The sequence below is a fragment of the Leptopilina boulardi genome, unplaced genomic scaffold (genome assembly GCF_019393585.1).
Source record: "Leptopilina boulardi isolate dan_hultmark-lab unplaced genomic scaffold, ZJU_Lbou_2.1 LbouV2_213, whole genome shotgun sequence".
Taxonomy (NCBI): Eukaryota; Metazoa; Arthropoda; class Insecta; order Hymenoptera; family Figitidae; genus Leptopilina; species Leptopilina boulardi.
The window spans coordinates 2,641,478-2,662,186 of record NW_026137767.1 but is presented as its reverse complement, the minus strand read 5'-3'; positions in this window follow the sequence as shown (position 1 = coordinate 2,662,186).

Below are 20,709 nucleotides of genomic sequence, written 5' to 3'. Positions count from 1 at the left end.
TTATTGTAGTTTTAAGTTCAATAATCGCATTTTTTATGTGATTCAAGCGTTATATAGGAAATTTCAATATAAATGTAGATCATCATAGTTCCATACTTACGCCGCCAGATAGTGATAATTTTATCTCTCAAAGTTGACATCAATCTTGAATACTATAAAAGCTGAGACATTAACTCAGAAGGTGTATTGCAAAGCACAAATTTTTTTATTTTCAGATGAATTGCAGTAATATTATTTGATTTTTAATTAAATAGTTTTTAATTTTTTGAAAAATTCCATCTGCATAAAGCAACCAACTGAAAATTCCCATATGAAATCCTATATTGTTTCCTTTACATAAATCCATGTGAAATCTTAGGTTGATATTTCAGAATCTGCATTTATGTAAAATTTTATATAAAGAAAACTTTAAGATTTCATATGATATTTTTTATAAGATTTAATGTAGGTAATTATAAAGGAAACTGACATGGGAAATTGATAAAAAAAATGTAAGAAATTAGATAAGAATCCACATGAATTCCTATGTATAGGAAATACAAATGCAAATTCCCACATCAATTCATACTCAAAATCGTGTCCCAATTTTACATACGGTTTTTTATGGATTTCCATATGCATTCCTATAATCAACCTGGAATTTCATATGAGTTTTTTAATGAGATTTCATATAGGATACCATGTAAGATCTTATATAGGATTTTTAATAGGGCACATTTAAATTGCACACCGTTAAACTCTACACAAATTTATTTCGCAATAAGAAAAATTCATTTTGTTAAATTCTACATAGTTAAATTCCACACCATTAAACATCACTTTATTTTATAATGGACAATAAAATTTGTTAAACTTTACACATTTAAACTGACTCCTTGTTAAACTCTACACAATTTATTTTTTAAATTCTACACAGTTAAAATTTTGTGTAGAGTTTAGCGGTGTGGATTTTAACTGTGTAGAATTTAAAAAATAAATTGTGTGGAGTTTAACAAGGAGTCAATTTAACTGTGCTGTGTAAAGTTTAAGAAATTTTATTTTCTATTATAAAATAATTTTGTAAAGAGTTTAACGGTGTAGAATTTAATAAAAATAAATTTATATTATAAGATTAGTTTCTCTAGAGTTTAACTGGTGTGCATTTTAATTGTGTAGAGTTTAACAAATTTTTTTTATATTATAAATTAAATTTGTGAAGATTTTAACGGTGTTGAATTTAACTTTGTAGAATTTTACGTGTAGAATTTAAATATGTAGTATTTGAACCTCCCCGTGATAAAAAGAGAAAAATTTGTTATTTGCTTCTGTAAATGTGAAAAATCTTTAATAAATGAAATGTGTTGTTTCAAAGAACGTTAAATACCGCCCTTTGTATTAGCATCAATCTCCAAAAGCTCGAGCGTATATTTGATCTGAAAAAAAGGAGTCGCATGAAAAGTGTCCGAGTATCAATTCAAGCGTAATGATACTAAACGTAGCGTGGAGTGTAGATCTCAGTCTTTGTGGAGTCTACTGGTCTATATGGAGGGTATGTTTACTCCAGTGATAGGAAACTATATATCCATAGTTGTTTATCAAACTCCCCTTCTAGTCCAAGTATCTAATAAGCATGAAAACATTTGGCGCCCCACGTTGGAGCCATGAGTCGTCATCGTTCTTCTATTACTCTTTACTTCCGCAGAATTTCATATTATGAAGAAAAAGTTCATGGATTTAGTATCGTTTGTTAGTGAACCAAATTTTAGATTCATTATTTTGATAAAAATATCATAATAAAGTAGAACTGTTGAATCAAGTTCAACTAGTCTAAAATTTTTATTTTAATAAGAAACAAATTTCTATGAAAAATTTTAATTACGTATCTAAAACAAAAATCATAAGGTAAAAGTTTAAATTATGAGTCAACTCTTAACATGTCACTTATTCATAGTTTAAATTTAAATCTCATATTCATATTTGTTCAAATGAAAAGTTAAAGATTCATGACGAAAATAATTTTCTCACATTTTTAAATATTGGAAACTTTCACTTTTTTGCATCTTTTGTCAATGAAGCCCATGTGCTAAGCAGAGTCGAGTCGATCCTTTTTTTATGATATTGCCTGTGCTCGGCTATGGCTAGAGGAAATCACCCGTTCGTAAAAAGCTACAACCAATTTTAATAATAAGATGTTAAATTTCCAAAGTACTCTGGTAAAAAAGTCGGATTGATTTCGTATTAATATCGTAGAGATTAGACTGGATAAGTGAGAAAACTGTACAAAATAATTACGCAAGTGATCCGCATTAGTTTAAAATCAGACTGAACAAAACGACAAATAATCAAAAATCGGACCGCATTAATCTGGACTGACTATGAAATCAGACCGCAATCAGTCCGAAACAATCCAAATACAAATCAGAAAAAAACTAATCAGCAATTAATAAGGAAAAATACAAATATTGTATGGGAAAAATAAGAAAATAATCCGCTTCATTTCGAATTCAGTACGTAAAAATAAATTAATCTGACATAACAGTGAAATAATATGGAAATTGTATGAACAATATTCGCAAACAGTCCGCAACGATCCGAAATTATTTCAGTTCAAAAATACAAGCTCAAAATGAAAACGGAACAATTCGAATTTAGTATGTGAAAAATCCGATTTCAGTCCGCATCAATCTGAAATTACAATAATTCCGGATTGGATCAAACTGATTCCGGATTCACAATTATACTTATGCCGAATTGATTTCAGTTTTAACTAGACTTATTCCGGATGACAAAAACCTGATCATAAATCAGATTCTTTCGGAATTGTTCCGGATTTACTAGTAAGAAATAACTGATTAGTTCCGGATTTGACCGGCTTAATCTCAGGTTCACTAGTTGCGAACAATCGGACTAATTCCGTATTAGACCAAACTGTATTTGGATTGAATAAGTATTCACGAATAGTATTGTTTTCTGACTTAACCGGACTAATTCCGGGTGACAAAAACCTGAATATAAACCGCATTGTTTCGGACTAATCTCGGATTAGTCCGAAATCAGTCCGATATTATAACCAGGGTACACTGTAAAATTTTTTGGAAATTTTCCTTATGAAATAGTTCGAAATAGTTCGAAAAACGTTAAGAAAACGATTTTTCTACACAAATTTCGATATTTTTCGAAAAGTGTAGAATAATTTCGAAACTGTTACGAAAAATTTCGAAAAGTCAGTAAGATTAAATGATTTTCGAAAAATGAAAGAAATTTTTCTACACGAATTCGAATTTTTTCTTAACTAAATATGAATTATAGCAGACCGTTTTGAGAAAATTTCTAGTTTTGTTGCGAAATTTAATTTTCTAAAAAATAATTATATTTTTCTACTGAAATGAGATATTTTACTAACAAAATCTAGAAAATTTTCTTAAGAATATAAAGACTTTAATTATTGCTTATTCATTTATTTAATAACAAGAATTTTAATATTAGTGAATTATTACTAGATATCACTGAAATATTTTTAACAAATTTTATCATGATATTCAGGTAATATTACGTGGTGCTTAGATAATAAGAATAGTAAATAATAATTATTAAACAATAAGAACAATATATAATAATTTGTTAATTATATTTAAGAATAGATTATCATTTTTGAAAAGTATTATAAAAACCTTTTATTAAATAAGCAATTAAAATTTAATTTTTTCTATTTTATTATAAATAAACATTATTATAAATTATTTAATTTCATAAAGTATTATTATATATCGTGAAATATTTTTTTTATGAAGTAAGGATTGAAAAATTTTTTCTTATGTTCAAAGTATTTTGTCTTTTTGAATAGTTTGTCACATTTGGTTTGGCTCATATTGACCAGCTACAAAGGTTTTCTATTGTAAGAGGGACTATTTTATGACGTTTTCGGTACCAGTTTTTTTTCATAGATGTATCCAGATTGAAAGTTTGTGAATTTTTTTTTGTTTTGAAATTTATAGAGAAAATGTTTCTATAATTTTCGAAATTTTTCGAAATTTTAAATATTTTCTGAAAACTTTTCTTTGAAAAGACTTTCAATCCTCAGTTGCTCTTCAGCATTTGCCGAAGAGGTATGTATTAAATTCTCGAGTAAGTTAGTGTTGTAAGTAATAAATTTCATTGTGAAGTGATGTGAAGTGTGTGATGAGATGTGAACTGATGAATTCTTGGATTAAGAATAATATAATTTTATGTTTAAAAAATATTAAAAAACTTTTCTGGAAGTTATTGTGTCGTATGTAGTTACAAGATGAACAACTATAATTTAAAGTTATTATTGTAATAGACTACTTATTATTTTGTAAAAAATTTTAGATTGATTTATTCAATAAAATTATATTTATTTGTAAATTATTATAATTCTATCATATATCTAATAACAATCCCTAAAACTAATAAGTACTTAAAAACTAATAAAGGAAAAAAGGGGGCTAACAAATTGAAAATTAGTAAACTTTGATTAAATATATTTATTTCAATTTTTTAAGCCTACTTTTATCTTTTCATTATAGTTTTTAAAAGTAAATCTTTAATTTTCCTTATACTTTATGTTAAGAATAAATCAAATAAAATTTTGACATTTTTCTTAACTTTTTATTTGAAAAAAACCAAATACTTTTTAGGAATTTCTCTCAATTTTTGGTTAGAAAAAAGTCGAAATTTTTCTTAACATGTTACTGAAAAAATCGAACACAGTTTTGAAATTTTTCTTAATAGCTTATTTGAAAAAAATCGAACAATGCGTTTAGAAAATTTTCTCAATTTCTGGTTAGAAAAAAATCGAAATGAGATTCGAAATTTATCTTAACACGTTACTGAAATAATCAAACACAGTTTAGAAATTTTCCTACATTACTATTTCGAAAAATTTCTAACCTTTTCGAAAAAAATTTTTACAGTGTACGTTTCGTTCTCGCCACCCTTTATTTTTTATTTTTTTTTCTCTTTGCTCTCACCGGATCGCTTCCGCATTGCAAATCATTAAGATTCACTCGCGATCATTCAATGAAAACTCGGTTCCCTTTATATTCAAAGAAATATTCTCACACTCGCTTTCAATAACTGATTTATCTCAAATAGATATTCTTTAGGCATATTGATATTTTAGCAAAATCGACGTTTTTTAAAAATTTTATTTTGCACATTATCCTGAGTCCTTACATGAATTTTCAACATATAATTTTCATTATAGTCATTGAGATCTTTACTCTAACTAAGCTTACTGTATACTTGTACTTGTATAAAAAAGTACAAGAAAGAAGTAGATGATATTTACAGTGACTTATTCCATAATGCCAATTGAAGTACGTCGATAGTTATTTGAGTTTTGCTTAAGATAAAGAAAAATCAGAACATATACGATGTAGATAAACATGTATACATGTGTAAGTAAAGCCAGGAGAATGTAGGCACTCAGAATTGATGACGAGGAATATGAGAGGGAGAAAAGAAACTGGTAAAGGGGGATTGTTAGGTCTCGATGGTAGAATTTTGTTTGTGTAGTTCGAAACGCAAACGGATTGGGGAAGAGGAGTTGAGGATGAGTATGAGACTGAAGGTGCCAGGGGGTCTAGCCATCGAGCATCGACTGTGCCCGACTGTTTGTCGATCCTGTTGCCCTATAATCGCGGCATACGGATAATGGTTTGGGTTGAGAGACGCATAGCCGCGACACAGCGACTACTATGTTGTCCGTCGCCGGCGAACGAATCAGAAATGTGCAAAAATGTTTCCCGACGCCTGATTTTTACAGGGTATGAGTAGGGGAGTAGTCAAAAGTGGTTCCTGGTATGCAGTAGTTGCATGAGATGAGATAAGATGAAATGAGTGTATGTATATATTATATATATATGTATTATATAGTTGTAAACTAAACACAGCAGTTCAACGAAGACTTCGACTCGGCATCAACTAGGATCCAACCGTCAACGACGCGTGCCCATTGCCAATCGTGCGAAACGAGCAAACCTATTTACTAACGCCGAGTCTCTTTGGCTCCGTATTCGAAAAGAGGTTTGGCAAGTGTTCCCTTGAAATTGAAATCTTTTTCGATCACAACCTTCCTTTTCAATATTGTTGCACAATTTTTTAAGCTATTCTAACAAATTTAAATTGTATGGCTTTGTAAAATTTACAATTTTACAAATTACAAATGAATACCCGGATCAAATAACTCGACCGACGCTCGGACGAACGCTCTATTACCAGTCAAGTAGCAGTGACAGCCTGTGGGCGGCTCACTGCTACCCGACTACCATTAGAGCGTGCGTCCGAGCGTCGGTCGAGTTATTTGATCCGGGTATTCAAATATTATCCTATATAGCACGACTTCTTGCTGTGAGGTTACTGTAAGGATGTATGTAGGGTTTGTAAGGTTACCGTGTAAGCCTACAGTAAACTTGAGGTCATCTTAAAACTTCCGCCATTACAGTATAAGCTTACACAGTAAGGTAGTGGTAAGTTTACATGGTAAGGTTGTGGTCAGCTTACACGGTAAGGTTGTTGTAAGCTTCCCGTAAGGTTACTGTAAACATAGAATGTTATTAATAAATAAATTTTATTAACATTTATGCGCAGTAGTTTTCTATGCCACATACGGCTGCGCAGTAAATTTTATTTAACAAACCCTATTGGGGTTCATGAAGTACTTTACCAAATATATAATTTGTTATAAAAAAAAATTTATAATATATATTATACCTAATATAATTATTTTTAATATATTTTTATATTACTCTATGTTTACAGTAAACTTATAGCAACCTTACGGGAAGCTTACAACAACCTGACCGTGTAAGTTTACTACAACCTTACCATGTAAACTTACCACGACCTTAATGTGTAAGCTTACCTTAGCTTTACTGTGTAAGCTTACTGTAATAGCTGAAGTTTTAAGATGACCTCAAGTTTACTGTAGACTTACACGGTAACCTTACAAGCCCTATACAGATATCCTTACAGTGACCTCACAGCAAGAAGCCGTGCTATGTGGGATTACATTTTTAGTATTTTGATTAATTGTCCTTTTCATTTCCAACAAAATTTATTATTATATTTAACTTACTGTATGAAATCACAGTAATTCGAGAAAGGGAAAAATTATTTACAATTATTTAATTTTAAGAACTAATATCTGTAATCCCTTTTTAATTTATGTACTTTCCCTTTCGAGTCAACATCATTGAAGATTCAAGAAAACATTGAAAAGTTTAAGAAAAATTACTGTTTTGGATATTTTGTATTGATCAACCTAACCTCATTTTTGAATTTCTATAATTGTTTGATTATTCTGTGTTTAAATTGATAAATTATTTGGAAATAAAACGTTGTATAAAATAAAAAGATAGGAAATTGTATCATTTGTATCAAGTCAATTAAGACTTTTTACTTGAAACAATTAGAAATTGAATTTATAAACCTAGAATTGGCTTTAATATAGAGACTTTATTTATTGTTTTAAATTAGATGTACAAACTTTAATGCTATCTGTAGTACTATTATATAATAGTACGGCTGATAAAATTCTTCAACCCCGAATTGCACTCAGGTACTTCAAGTATACCTGGTTTTCCCTTCCCACCTAAATTTTACTTGAAATCTTAAATGTTTATAAATATCGTTGAATCTCCAACATTCTGATATATTTATTATTTTAAAAATTTGAATTATCAAATATTTAATTCTAACGTATACCTATTTGAATAATTAAGAGATACTATTATTACTATTAAGAGCTCCTATTTCAGTAACAAATATTTTCCTTACTTGAATTTCCTTTCTGATTTCTTACCTCTCCTTGCCTTATCCAACTCTTTTAATCTTAGAAAACATTTTTTTGGGTACGGACTTTTTCAAGATAGTCTCAATCCATAGTTAAACGTTAATTTAAAAATTTCGTATGAAAAATGATTTCCACCCGTTTCCAAACCTATTGCGTAACCTAGTGCTGTGTTCTCTAGTACATTTAAAATTAGTTTATAAAAATTAGTTTGTATTCTTTCAATTGAGTGAAAATACCGTAGACTCCAATCTACAGCAGCATAAAATAGAACTACGAATACAAAAGTATTGCAGAGTCTTGAAACAGATTAAAAGAATCAATGTTCATTTTCGCATTAATGAAATCGTAGAGTTAATAGCCAAATTCGATTTTTTAACTTCCTCATCGTTTGCGACCATGAACAAAAGACATTGTGCAAATGGAACGCCTGTAAGTATAAGTATTGACAATTTCGACTTCTGATTTTTTTATATCTAAAAATTGATGTATTTTTATTATAACAATGACCCCCTTTTCTGAAAATTAGAATTTTTGTTTTCTCTAACTTAACTTCCAGTTTATTTATTTCACAGTACTCCACATATTCCTTTTGATTTCAAAAATTCTTCAAAGTCAGCTATATAAAAAGTGTGAACAACAATGGACTTATAACTTTCCCTTACAAAACTCCTTTCGTGATATTAATCGATTTTAATATCCCTTTTTTTGTTTTAACTGAGAGGCAAGCTTTACTATAAAAGTCCGCGCTTATAATATTTACAAATTTTGTTCCGTTACCAAGATTTAAAGTTTTTTTTAATAATAATAAGTTATGATTCAAGAAAGGAAAGGCAGATTTAAAATCAATAAACAGAACAAACAATTTTTTTCCATACATATTTAATCTATTTTGAATTAATGCCTGCCACTCCGGAATGATATTTGAATCTTCGGCTCAATTCATCAATCTATTTTAAACAATATAGTGTTGCAATAAATAATTAAAATAGTTAATTCTTTATTATACAGTTATAGATGCAGCTTTTTTCATGAATTCAATTATACTAAAAACTCAATTTTGATAAAAATTGTCACTTATATGTATATATATATCTTTTTACTTTGGAAGGCAGAGTTAATTTATAACTTAAACTTTATAAATATACAGAACATGTTTTGAGAAGATATTAAGATAAAATATATTCGTTGCTGCTCGAGATTCGCACAAAGAGAGTTTAATAAAGTATGGCACTCACGATCGTTGATGTCTCTTTTGCAGCTAAAGAAAAAAGCTGCATGCTCAAGTCTGGTTCCTATGTCATACTTAGAGGAAAATTTACTTATTTTAAAAGGTACTTTTTTTAGAACATAAATAGGAGGTTTAAAAATTAATTTCTTTAATTCTAATTCAAGATACAAAATTTATTTATATTTGTATGAGTTACGGTAATCCGATGTTAATCAGGACTTTTTAGAATTCAATAGCTAGGGTAAGTGTATGAATTACTGCTGATGCGCCAATTACTGCGATTTTTATAAAATTAGTAAAACTTAGTAATTGAGAACATAAAACTGTTTCAAAATGACTTTAAAACTTATTTCAAATGATATTTGATATTATATCCATTAATGATGCATATTTCGACTATTAGCAAATTATTTAATCAAGTTACAATTGAACCTATCACAGTAATTAGAGCATGCGTATATGTTTCGCATTCTGCTATTACTGTGGTCTATCTAGTCAACCTAACCTCTAAATCAACACTTTTAGCGTTGCAGTAATTGATGCACACTATTCGCAGTAATACATCCAAACTTGCAGTAATACCAGCATATGCCATTTTTAAAAAGTTAATATTTTTAATAATATATTTGTTATTTCTTCAAGTTTAAAGTATCGTTTCTATTTTAATAGACAATAATAGTGATTTAGCAAAAAGAATAGCACGTAAGCTTGCAGCAACCTTGCCGCGCAATATTTCCAACCTTGCACGGCAAGCTTGCCGAAAGTTTCGAATGTCTCACCTAACCCAAGCTTGCATGATAAGCTTGCGAAAGATTGCAGTATAAGGTTACTGCAAGATTGCACAGTAAGATTATCGCAAGATTGCTCAGTAAACTTGCACAGTAAGCTTGTCGCAAGGTTGGTGCAAGGTTGCCAAATAACCTTGCTAATCAGCACAGAAGGTTGTAGCAAACTTGCCATGCAAGTTTGCTCGGCAACTTTATGGCAAGCTTGCGGAATATAAGAAAAAAAAATTTGGGGTCAGGAAATTTATTTTTGTACATACATTGAGCACCAGTTCCTGGGAGGTGAAAAAATTTACTGCGCAGCCGTAAGTGCTTGTGATTGCAAGTGCGCATAGTGCTCATTTTCAATGCAAACTTTTGTGCTGATTGGGGAAGGTTCAGGGTTGCGTACGTAATATACTTGACGTAAATTACATGGTTTTTTACATGTATATTACGTATGTAATTTACGTGCTTAGTTTTTTACGTAATTTACTTTTTCAAAATGGCCGCTTAAATAATAATAATAAATAAATAAATAATAAATTAAAATAAATATGATTAATAACAATAGTTTTGTTAATCAAAAGAATTTCATATATTTTAAATATAGTAAAATAATATATGAAATAAGTATACTTTATTTAAATTATAGGTTATGTAATTTTTGCATGGATTTAATCATATTCAAGTTGTTGATTGTCAGCAACTAAATTTTTTTTGATGAAACACATATAATCTAAAAATGATTGTTAATAATAAAGTTTACATACCTATGGCCTAAAAGACGATCATAACCAGTGTTTTGCACTATTTTGTCGCATAATAAACATTTCGCATTGGTTACTCCTTTTTCATCAGTTTTCAAGCGTGAAAATTTTAAACTTTGCCAAGGAATTGCTTGGCGTTTTCGATTTTGTGGATTCATATCCATATACTTATTTTTTAAAAGTTTTAAAATAATTAATTTGTTGCTTTTCTGTGATACTAATATTTGTTTACATATTTTTTATTGATCGCCAGACCGCCGCCATATTTTTTTACATTTATTACAGGTTTTTTACGTATATTACATTTTTTACGTAATATACGTCAAAAACCTCGAGTGACGCGTCACTGTGCAACCCTGGGAAGGTTATTGGCAACCTTGTACCAACCTTGCCACAAGCTTACCGTACAAGCTTACTATGCAAGCTTGCGATAATCTTACTGTGCAATCTTGTAGTGACCTTACACTGCAATATTTCGGCAAGCTTACCATGGTAAGAATGCATGCAAGCTTGGGTAAGGTGGGACATTTGAAGCTTGCGGCAAGCTTGCCGTGCATTCTTGGCAATATTGCGTGGCAAGCTTGCCGCAAGGTTGCTGCAAGTTTACGTGCTGTCTGGGATGAAGAAACTAAATGGTCATAAAATGAACAACTTGTTTATAGGTTAAGTGTGCGAAACTGAATTCGTTCCTACTTACTTTTGAAGCGTTTTTATATTCCTCCATGTCCAATTTTCAGAGAACTTTTTCATTAAACATTTCTGAATAATAATTAATATTTACTTACTAATATATAACTGCATTTTGTTGCAGAAAGGAAATTTATTCATTACAAATACGTGTGCACCTTTAGAGAAAATTCTAAGTAAATACTTATAAATTATAAAGTTTTTAACCTTTAAAGAAAATTTCAAAAATAATTATAAATAAATTTTAAAAATTTTTAGTCACAAATGGAGTAGAAGAATCGAATAATTTAAATATTGATAATTTAGAAAGTCCTCCTCAGGTAATGATATTCCAAAGTTTCATTTCATTTCTAAAAAACAATCATCTTTTTTAAACGAAGTTAAACAAGATTTAGAAGAAGTTCATTTTTAGGATTTCGCGGCCCATGCCCGAAAGCCTTATAGTTTCGCTTTGGCATCCGTCCGTGCGTCGTACGCTCGCATGGTTGCCATGGTAAACGTTACCTTAGATTATGCCGAAAATTATGCTTTTTTAAAGTAGTTATCCAGCATTACAAAGAAAATGAGTAATTGATGCCAAAACTCAAAGAAATTATAATTTAAATGGTATTTGTTTCAAATACAGAAATTATTGGTGTAAATGCAATTTAATTAATTCAAATACAAATTATTTGGTTCAAGTAAATATTTATTTGACAATAGTCAAGTAACCGATTATTTGAATCAGACAGATTCACTTGATGCGTATACATATTTACTTCCCAGTTATGTAAAAAGGGTACTATAGGCAAAAAAACAAGAAACCGTTACAACCGTACTCAGTATCCTCTTCCCTACTCTATATGCAAATTCTAGGCAGTCAGAAAAATTGGTAAAATTTGTCCAGTGTTAATATATTGTTGATTGCATAAGAGTCAATGATATTGGTTTTGAAGGGTGTTTGTGTGTATATAAGCAATAAAAATGTGTAGGAAGCGAAAAGAAATAATCGCTGGCGTAGCGACAGTCGACGGAGTCTCATCCTCATCGCAATATTCGCTGAGGACGAGGATAAGGGATGGAACCGATAGATGGATGAACCGACGCTGCGACTGCCAGCAAGTGAGGCAGTCAGGCGCCGATTCGGCCAGGCGGCGCTCGCTTCGACGCCAATAGTAGCGTCGGCGTCGGCAGCTGCGACGACGACAACGGCGACGACGAATGCAAGAATACTTCTTCTCGTCGCTGGCACCAAAACCTGGGGTTTGGGAATGTTCAAAGCTGGAGGGTGCCCTGTTTCCATCCCAACCCCCCAGTCACTTATTTCTTTTTTCTTTCTTTGCTTTTCTTTTTCTATTTCAACCCCCTAAAGTATCTCTTCTTTCTTCTTTAATATCACGTTAAGGACATTTTTACAATTTTATATCTCAAGTAAAAAACAGTCACTTTTCTTAAGCTTTATACGTGGTAAATTATAAGAAACCTTTTGCGATAATAAACACTGATAAAGTTAAGTTTAAAATTTACATATATTATAGGGGATTTTACGTAAAATGATCAAATGGGAAAATAGCTTTTTTCTTGTAATTATTTCATTTCTCTTTAATATCAAAACAAAATTTTTTATTAATATCAGTTTCGAAAGCTTTTTTGATGCTCTTTTGACTAGTAATACGCATTTTTTTAAAAAAAATTTTTTTTGTATCTTGATCACTTCACCTGGGATCCCCCCATATATACTAAATTATTTAGTCTACAGTAAGTATTATTAAACAAATATAGTTAGCACTTTAGAACAATTAACTGGTCAAAACAAAATAATGTATATAATTTAAGAAATATTGAATAATAAATCATAATAATAATTATAAGTTAATCTATCTGTCACCAATTCTGAGGATGTTTAATGACTGACAATAAGTGTACACACGGAAAAAAATTAAATGTCTGCCAATGCTAAAAAAAGTTTGTTAACCGAAATTAGTTACCATATCTAAAAAGTTTGCAGAGAAAACTAAAATTGTTAGTCACCTTAAAGTTGAAAAGTTTGTTCTCCAGTACATAAATATTTAGAGCTAGGGTAGCGAGGGGTTGGTTGTAACAGGGGTAAGAAGTAACAATCAGTTTTATTGGTGTTTTTGAATTTTTGACTTCAAGTATTCGACTCTACCTTATCTTCAGAGCCTTTTCCATACTGATAAGTACAACAAATTGTCAACCAGGCGTCGCAGAGAAAAGATTATGAAAAAATCTAAAAGAATCATGTCCAAAAATTATTTTTTATCTTTTAGTTTAAGTATAATAAATAAACAATGCATAGCGTGTCATTAATAAATTTAAAACATTTAAAATTTAAATTAAATTTTAATTTTGATTTTAATTTTTTTTTATGAAAAATATATTTTTCATAAAATTCAAAAATATTTGGCTGATAAATTACCAACGTATAGGATAACTCATAAAAAATTGGGAATAGATTGGATACAATTTTTATTTTGCTTGATCTTTTGACATGAAATACTTATTTGAATCAAATATATATGGGCAAATCCACAGAACCGGCCGATTTTTACTTATCAAGATGAAAATTTTCCAAATAGCAAGCACACCTTTTATTTATGGTTTACTTTCTTTAAAATATATTCAAGAACAATTATCTTCTTGCGTGATTCATTTTATTTTAATGCCGTTTGAGTTAAAAGCCAAAAACGAAAATATTATTTTTCTTCTGGAAATTATAATTAAAAATGGCATTTCTTTGTTTTTTTTTATATATTATTTGAAATATGTGCAAAACATTTTGAATAATAAAATATGATAAAATACAAATAATTAATTTTTTAATTATCAAAAATAAATTATTTATATTTTATCATATTTTATTATATATTTTATTTATTAGCATTTAATTTTTTATTTCTGTAAATTAAATTGTTTACTTACTAATTTTGATATTAACTATTTTAACCAACAAACTGACATTATTGACATCGATTTTGATATAACTTTGAAAATAAAACAAATGAAAGGATAATTCATTTTTCACGATTAACCAGTTAAATTTCGATAAATTTTTTTTTATTTTTAATTTTTAGACGTTATAAATTGAAAATATAATTTGGCGTTTGCATACAAGAATTATAATAATGTCTTTATATAATCACACATGTTTTCAACTCATCATATTTTATCCTGTAGTTGTGCTACTGAAAAAAGGCTATGTTGAAAATGGTTCACGCTTAAACATAGAGCGATAATTATTGGAATATTTTCTTTAATTCTGATTGCACTCTATTCTATGATACATACATTTGTTCGTCTGTTCACAAGCAATAAGCTCCAATTTGAAAAATTCAAATCGAATAATCGCCGCAAAAGATATTTACAAAAATGTATAGACATTTCATTATTATAAAATAATGAGTAACGCTACTTTCAACGACTATAATTTCTTTTTATTTAAGAGCACATATTTTTTATTACTTTCAAAACATTCTTCAATAAGTAAACTATAATTCACCACAGTTTGGAATTGTTCGGATCTATGCCGAACAAGTTATACCTATAAGAATTAAAATTTATACCTGGAGTAACACCGTAAATTTCATTTTTTAAGTTACTTAATTCGATTTTATTTTTTATAAAAGACTAGAAGGTTCACATTTATTCAATTTTCTTATTTCAATAGGTTCTCAGAGATATTACAAAATGGTTGAAGTATGAAAATAATTAATATAATACTTCTAAAATAGAAAAATATGTGAGTAACATGAAATCGGCCGGTTCTGTGGATTTGTCCATATAACTTTTATAGATGCAAATAAAAAATTCAAAATATTTGATCATAGTAAAATTTTTTAAAATAATATAAAAAAGGTAAAAATTTTCTAGAAAATTAATTGTAGGCCTAATAAATTAAGTTTTCAAGTATTATTAAAGATGGAATTAATTATATATAGGGTAACAATTCGTTCCCTTTACGAAAATTTTTTCATAAAGCAGTAACACAGATTTTTTTTTAAAGTATATTAATTTATTGAGCTGTGGTTTACAATGTCAAATCTAATGATTTTCGAAATTGTTACTTCTGTCTTTATATCAAACAGTTATTATTTTATATTACGGTAAAACAAAGAAATTGATTTTTCTACACATGTAGTTTTAAGTCGATTCTAAACCAGTAGTTTATAAAATTACTAGTTTACTTTAAAAAAAGAAACTGACTTTTTGTACATATGTGACGCTTCACGAGAAAAGGTTTAAATCCATTTGACTCAAAGGTACTGGTACGTGCAATTTTCTTCTTGATTTTTACTTTTTGAAAAAAAACTTTTTCTAACAAAAATGAAATTATTAGCAGTGGTAGTCTTCTTAAAGTTATATATTTTAAATTTTACATGAACCTCGATGTGAAGAAAAACTAAAAATTATATTAAAAATTTTTAATTTAAAATTTAAAAAACGTAATTTTAACTGAAAATCAGTAAAATTTCAAAGATGTATTTTCACTGTTTTTATTCATTGGTATATTTATCACTGATTCAAATTAAGAGAGTACCAGTACCTTTGGATTAAACCTCTCTTTACAATTCAAAATTTAGCTTAAGATTTGAAATACTTATCGATGACAATTTCAATAGCAAAAACAAGAAATGAACAAGAATATCCAAAAAGAAGAAGGGCAATCATCAAATTTGTAGCCTTGGATGTCAGGGAAATTTCCTGTTGAAATATATCAGCAAAGCTATGTCGAACAATTGATTTAGGAATATATCTAGCATCCCACTTGTTACTTAGACCTGTTTCCGTAAAGACCGACATAGCACTATCAAATCGATATTTATAAGGAGAACCTTCTTCAAGATATATTCCACTTGGCCATAACCCCGCAATGTTTTTTAAAACTTTCACTTTATCGACATTTCTTCTTCTTTTAATATTCAATTGAGCTAAATCTTCTCTGCTCATATAAGAAATATTTTTGTGATCTGTCAAAACTTCCATCCACTTTTCAAGTGTATCATTGGAAATAATTTCATTCTTCATCAGCTTTTCGTATGGGTCATTATCATCAAGTCCACCATCCTCAGTGAGATTTGCAGAAATAACAAGTGTTAAATTAGCATCGAGTAAATCTTTAAATGTTTCCATTTTTCGAAAAGACTTTTTTTGCAATTGCATTTCTGATAGGGTTGTAAAAATGTAGGATGATTGTAGAAAATAGAAAAACAACATTGATAGAAATATTATTCTTTCCATTGTTTTCTCGGGCATTTTTGGAATGGGAAATCCTAGTACCATTTGAATAGCGTAAATCATTTTCCACTTTTGACGATCAAAATTATAGTATCTGGCTAGGAGCACAGGTATCAAAAACAGAGACAAAACACTCATTATGTTAAACAAATGCAATTCGTTTGTAAAAATTCCGACTTCACTTGGCAAGATTGGTGCCACAAAAACGAATCTAAAGATTTTTGTACCTTTCGAAATAGCGACAAAATTGTTTAAGCATGTTTCATAGATTGCACCTTGAATGGCAATGAATTGAATTTCATTGTGAATTGTTTTGTTCGTAATACCAACATTTTTAGCTTTATCACAATTTATTAGATCCCAATTGGAAGTATTCGAAATGACCATTTCCAAGGAGAAGTTTAAATACTTTGACATCACTTTCATCAAACTAATGTCTGTCCCGTAAATGTTTACAACATGTCCTGTTGAGTTGCGTTCGACATAGACATAAGGTGGATAGTGAAATATTCCGGCTTTCATTTGGTAACCATTTAAATTGCGAAGTTTGTCAGGAAACAGAATGCTATTTTTTGAGAATTTTTTTTTAGTAGACATTTTTGTGAATGGGTTGTAGTGGTGCAGTTTGACAACTTCGCGAATCGAGTTCTCTGGAAATATTTCCTTAACCTCAAGGATCGTAGTGTCCAGAAACTGTTTGGTCCACAAGTAAAGAAAAAATTGTTGATAAGTGGCACGTTTTACAGTTTTTGTTATAATCAGTACTTTTGGACGTGTTTTTGGTTTTGATATCTCGAAAATAGAGTTCATAACATTGTAAATCTTTGACAAATTTTGGTTAGCATTCCTGTTGGAAATAATAAGGATCGTCGTTGTCTTTTGTAGAGACAACTTCCTTTGATTGTTGATTTTTGCAATGCTTGTGAAATCAGCAACTTGTGTTGGTATCATTCGCGAAATATTTTTCGCAATTTGATAAATTCCACTGTTGTTAAAATCGACTTCGTACAATAAAAGCAGTTGATTTGTTTTAGTATCCTGTTTAAGGATTGTTACTAAACAATGAAACCAAGTATGAGTTGGTACTATTATTTTTCCGTAAATGCAACCGATTATGCAGAGAGATGCAATTAAACTTTTGGGAATAAGCTTCATGTTGTTTATTTATAAATAATACAGTGGAAAATCGTTAGAAGCAATCAGCTCTTAATATCCTCAAAAATTTAATGAGAATGCTTTTACAATGACGTAAATTGTTTTGACTTTTGTAAGAGTGATTTTTATTTGTCCTACCTTCACTACATACTGATTTAGACTGGTATAAACACAACTGCGTAGTGCAATTTTAAAGTTAAAGGTCATTTCAAAAATCAATAAGATTATTGACAGTTTACTTTTGTATTTTAAATCTGAGTGGAATTTTATTTCTTGAAATTGCATAGGTATTCACTTATTTCAAATGTTAAAAGTCTCTCGAGCGGAAATTTAAAATCGATTTAGATGTCTTCCAAAACCTTAAACTTGAATTTTTAAAAGATTTTAATTAGGGATTTTAAACAGTTTGCTATTTTGTAACTCAAACGGAACTGTAGCGTTTAACATCAAATTAAAATCTATAACTTCTAACTGCTGCTGCTAATGATGATTTACAATAGTGAATGGAGGATTTCTGGATGTTTTTATCATTTTTATATACTTATCACCATAGTTTCAAATATTTCAGTCATTTTCTTTTTCATCCCATAGAGTTCAAAATTCCTCTCGCATTAACAGTAGAAGTGACCACGTATAGGATAAATGTAGTAAATTTCAATTTAAAAATGTTTTGAAACCAAAGATTAAAACGTTATAATTTTGATTTTGCCCCTCATAAGCATAAAAAAATAAATAAATTTTTGAGTAGATTTTATTGTAACAATCGAGTTTGAGTTCTTCAGAAATCGCGTACATCAGTAAATAATTATAAATAGGTAGCTACCCTTTTTATAAAATCCTTATGCAATCCCTCTACACTGTTAAAAATCGGGCTTCAACTTTACACTAGAAAGATTGAATTTATATTGTTTCAATATCGAAAAGTGCGAATGTTTTTATTTCATTGGCTTAAAGTTTTTTTCCAACCAATGATATGCAAACATTCACACTTTTCGAGATTGAAAATATAGTATTTCAATCTTTTTTAGTGTAATGTTGAAGCACGATTTTTTAAGTGTATGCCAAGGAGACGTGTAACTGCAATTGTTGACACCAAAATGTTCTTCGTTTAAAATTGCCTTCTTTAATTATATAGATATTTATCTTTATCTGCTTTATGTTGTAAAAAACTCATCTGGATATTCATTATTTTCATTTTCGTAACATACGCAGTTTTAGGTTTGTTAAACAAAAAATTAACATGATGACTGAAGAAATTGAAATATGTCTTTTTATTGATGGGAGGATCTTCTTTACCCATTTCGTTGTAATAAAACTCTAAAAATAATTCAAAAAATTTTTCTAAATTCAAATCTGAATTACCAAAACAGTTTAAACTGGAATGTTCGCGCCTATTGTGCGATTGTGAATGCGGAATTAATTCGCAATGCGTTTGAATTAATCTTTTCAAATCATCTGTCAATTTTACAATATGATTTTTGTGTTTCCCACGTATAGGTCACTTAAAGTTTCGTTATTTGTTAATATTTTTTTAAATTACTCCAAATTGTTCACCTGGTGATAATGTTATTTTATCCACCTGCTGAAATGAATAATGTTATTTTGTTCAATATTATAAATTTTTCTGACAAATGTTATTTTGTACACCAAAAGGGGATTTTTAAGCCATATAAATTAAAATTTTAAAACACTAGCCTGTGTTTATTTTTGGGTATTGTGAAATAAAATATAAAAGACTTATTTATATCATTTTATGTAATAATAAACTTTTTTTTGTTTTTTGCTTCCTCGTGGAGGAAGGTTTGTAGTCCTTTCGTTTATAAAATTTTTAAAAATGGTGAAAACAAATTTTTTTCTATATAGAAACATGTTATATGGGATCCTGATCAATTGCCCGGATGTATGTATGTATGTATGTGTGGATCGTTTTTGTGAACACGATATCTTTAACAGGTTTTAATGGATTTGGGTAAAATTTGGTAGGCTTATTTATCACATTAATCTCTCAAAAATGACGAAAGCATTTTTAAAAATACCTCCAAAAAAAAGTTTATCGTCTTTTTTCCAAAAATTTTTTTTAATTGAAAAAATTTTTAATTAGAAAAATTTAAGGTAATATATAATATAATCGTCTTCCTTACGTCAAGACGAATCGATTTGATTGAAATTTAAAGAATTAATGAAAGTTAAAAAAATCAAAAATTCTCATTTTAGCTAAAAAATGTTATGTTTATTAAAATGCAAGTTTATATATGAAATAATTTTATTCTCTGCTTTAAAACGAATCGATCGGTATATATAAAGTATAGATTTGATTTAAATTTTAAGAATTAATAAAAATTGAAAAATCAAAAATTCATATTTTAGCTAAAGAATTTTGTGTTTTTTTAAATTCAAGTTAATACATAAAATAATTGAATTCCTTGCATTGAAACGAATCGATTCGTATATATAAAGAATATGTTACACCCAAAATAAATTAAAATTTTCTTAATTTTTAAAAAAATTTAATTAATTTAAATCAGTTTGTAACTCGAAATGTTTTAAATCAATTAATTGAATTAGAGAAATTCATAGCTTCCTCCACGAGGAAGCAAATTTTTTGCTTCACACAATGAGGAAGCAAAATGTTTATGAAATAAACATAAAGGACCCCCTCATTGTTTTTTAAGTTAGAGCAATATAATAATCTCGACTAGTTTTGAATGAAAAAGATTTCCGACCCACAAAAAATATAGAGATGTCCTGTTTTGTCATTTTTGAGATATAAATTAAAAATGTAATAATTTTTGAAAAAATGAAGTTAGGATTATTCAATATATAGTGATGATAATTCTGCACTTTAATAGAATTCAATATAAACATCGAATGATAGAATGAAATAAACAATTCGTTATACAATTAATGCCGATAGACATAAAACAATATTTCAACATTTACAAAATATGAACTTTTTTCTTGATCTTCTAGCAATGAATTAGAGTATTTATAACTTACATAAGCAATAACGTATATATTTGCCGGTTGTTTATTAAAAACATCAGCGATAAGATTATAAAAGCCACAGTATCTTGA